The sequence below is a fragment of the Sminthopsis crassicaudata genome, chromosome 3 (genome assembly GCF_048593235.1).
Source record: "Sminthopsis crassicaudata isolate SCR6 chromosome 3, ASM4859323v1, whole genome shotgun sequence".
Classification (NCBI taxonomy): domain Eukaryota; kingdom Metazoa; phylum Chordata; class Mammalia; order Dasyuromorphia; family Dasyuridae; genus Sminthopsis; species Sminthopsis crassicaudata.
Window position 1 is genome coordinate 74,644,407 of NC_133619.1, and position 3,651 is coordinate 74,648,057.

General features: G+C 38.3%; 1 pseudogene; it reads left to right on the forward strand.

Moving 5' to 3' along the window:
• Window positions 1-251: 251 nt before the first annotated feature.
• Window positions 252-1,954, forward strand: LOC141561882 (inosine-5'-monophosphate dehydrogenase 2 pseudogene; annotated as a pseudogene).
• Window positions 1,955-3,651: the final 1,697 nt, after the last annotated feature.

Genomic DNA, 3,651 nt, shown 5'->3' on the forward strand with positions numbered 1-3,651 from the left:
ATAACGAGTAAAAGTTCTCACCACACAAAAAGGTTGTAGGGTTTGTTTGTCTCCCTCCTAATTGTAAGATTACGGTGTTGGTGACAGAGGAGACCAAGAAGCAGTACTTCAGAGGCAATGGTTTCCAGAATTACCCATGGCCTTAGGAAGAGTAAACTTGTCAACCCAGTCATTAATGTACCAGTGACAGGTGCTAGACACCCAGGTACCTGCCCATATGTATCTAAAGTGAATTCTGTAGAAGTTCCCCCATGGTTCTAGTCAAGTCTGCCAATCAAACTCAATTCCTCACCTTCTGCCATCCTGTTTCCACCATAGTAAACTATCTCTTTAATATTGGCACTTGTTGCATTCCAGATGATAAACTTATGGCTCAGAAATTTTTCAGCTACCTTCATCCTTCCCACGTTATACAGACTTCACAGCAGGACAACTAGACCTAACATTAGCACTTACCAAGATAACCCTGAAGACCCTAGTTGTTTCATCCCCAGTGGACACAGTAACTGAGGCTAGGTTAGCCATTGCCATTGCACTGACAGGAGGTATTGGCTTTATCCATCACAGTTGCATCCCAGAATTCCAGGTCAATTAAGTGTGCAAAATGAAGAAATATGAGCAGAACTTTATCATTGACCCTGTAGTCCTAAGCTCAAAGACTGAGTCAGAGATGTATGAAGCCAAGGCAAGGCATGTCTTGTGTAGAACTCTAATCAGAGACAACAGTAAGATGGACAGCCACTTAGTAAGCTTCATCTCCCTTTGTGACATTGACTTTCTCAGGAGAAAAAACATGACCATTTCCTAGGCAAGATCAGAACCAGGAGGGAGAGTCAAGTAGTGGCTTCCACAGGAGTCACACTAAAGGAAGTAAGTCAAATCTTGCAGCAGAGCAAGAAAGGAAAGCTACCTACTGTAAATGTGGTTGATAAACTAGTAGCCATCATTGCTAAAGTAAGAATTGGGATGACCCCCTTAGCATCCACAGACATCAAGAAGCTTTTGTGCATCCCATGAGGATGACAAGTATGAAATTGACTTGCTAGCCCAGGCCAGTGTCAATATAGTCATATTGAACTCTTCCTAAGGATACTCCATTTTCCAAGTTAACATGATAAAGTACGTCAAGGAGAAATACAACAACTTCCAAGTTATGGATGGCAATGTGGTGACTGCATAGACACAACATCTGGTTGATGCTGGAGTGGATGTTATGAGGGCTAGCATGAATGACTTGCTGGCCCAGGCTAGTGTCAATGTAGTCATTCTGGACTCTTCCTAAGGAAACTCCATTTTCCCAATTATCACGATCAAATACATCAAGGAGAAATAAAAAAAAAAACCTCTAGGTTATGAGTGGCAATGTGGTGACAGCTGCATAGACACAAAACCTGATTGATGCTGGAGTGGATGCCATGGACATGGACAGCAGCTCCATCTATATGACACAGGAAATATTGGCATCTAAGTGATCTCAGGCAACAGCTATATACATGGTCTAAAAGTATGCATGATGCTTTGGTGTCCCTGCCATTATTAATCACATCACCAAAGCTCTTGTCCTTGGAGCTTACATAGTGATTGTAGGCTCTCTGATGACAGCCACCACAGAGGTCCCAGATAAGTACTTCTCTGATGGGATGTGGATAAAAGGATGGGCTCCCACAACATCATGGACAAGAATTTCCATAGTCAGAATTATTACTTCATTGAAGCAAACAAAAATCAAAATGGTTCAAGGGATGTCTGGGGCAGGACAAAAGGTCCATCTATGTTTGTTTCCTACTCGATTGCTGGTATCAAGCCCTCCTGACAAAATATTGATGCTAAGGATTACCTCAAGCCAGAGCCATGATGTATTCAGAGGAATTGAAATTTGAGAAGAGTGCCATTATCTGCTCAGGTAGAAGATGGTGTCCATAGACTCCATTCATATGAGAAGCAGCTCTTCTGAGAAATGACCTTGTTTGTTTTTAATGCCTCTTACCTCTAAGTGTGGTATCATTTGAAGATTTTATTACTGTTTCCTTTTCATTACATTTTCTTGCAGTAGAATTGTGCTTTCTTATGGGTCACACAGAGGGAGGAAAGAGATTCTTAAAAAATCAATGAAAGATAAGATATAAGTTATCCCTAAACTATATTTGAAAATTTCCCTGAAGTAAACACCAAGTGGAGGCAAACTAATAAGATAAACTTTTAATAAACTTATAATGATATTATAGAGGAGTGATTCTTTTATATCTGAGTTCTTCACCTGGGGTCGATGAACTTTTTAAAAATTCAATTTTGATAAGTGCATTTCCATATAATTGGTTTATTTATAGCCCTATATATGTTTTGTGCATTTAAAAATAATATTCTGGAAAAAGTCAGAACAGGTAAGGCATGGTGATGCCTAACTTTAATCCCTGATACTAGAGAAGGCTAAAACTGATGGATCAGTCAATCAATAAACATTTATGAGATTGCTGATATGTACTGATATATATTTTTTAAAAAGTTATATAACTAGAAACAGTTAAAAAGTTACATAAATGAATATTGTTTGGAAACTTGTTAGTTAATAGAACAGAAGGCAAAATGGAAGAAGAGGGATTTGCACTCAAAGAGCAAAGGCAGAGGAGAAAGAGAGACAAGGAGGGGGACAGAAGGGGAAGGGAGAGAGGGAGAAGGAGAAGAAGAGAGAGACAGAGACAGAGACAGACAGACAGATAGACAGAGAACACATGGCATAATAAATAGGGAACCTTAATTTGACTTCCACCAGTGACTGCTTGCTACTTGCTAGTGTGACCCCTAGAAAGTCAAATGACATCCCAGACATCAACCTAAGATAATAAATTTTAAAGAAGATACCCATCTTCATTGGTCAAGGAAAATTCTCCTGGGAAGTTTCCTGCACAGACAAAATGGCAGGTCAGGTTTTTTTGTTTGTTTGTTTGTTTGTTTGTTTGTTTGTTTTGGGTTTTTTGTTTTTGTTTTTGTTTTTTAACAGAAAAAAATGAATGGGAAATAGAGTAGAATAAAATGTAAAAATAGAAACAGTTCCTTTTCAAGAAGAAGAAAGTCAAGGTCATAATTAGAAATGAAATGTTCATTCATATATTTCACAACTGAAGAGAATCAATACTATATTACATTCTTAATTTCCTTTAGGAATCATTGAACAAAAGGCCCTGTCATTTCATCATGTTAATGATATAGTCATGTGTTTTAATTAACACATAATCTCATTGAAAAATGTTCAAGTTTCCTTTTCAATGGCTGTCATTTGACTAACTTGAAAAGTAAGGACACTTTGCTTGAGACTTTGGCAAAACTGTGAAGTTGATAAAATTTGTCTTTGGAAATTCATGCCATCAATCATTAGAGATCTTTCCCCTATCCAATTAGTGGTCTTGACCCCCAAACTAATTTCCCAGGGCTTTTCACTGCAATACTTCTATACATGTCCTTTAAGCAAGAACTCCATTTATTTCTTCTCTCCACTCTATTCCATTAGACTGAAACATAGCAAACATCTGCTATGTGCTGGGGCAAGATAATCTTTCATGTCTGAAAAATTCCATGATAAAAAAAAATGCACCATTTGTGTCCCATATTACAGCCCTGGTACCTTCCTGTTGACATCAGCAGTGGGAAGGCAAT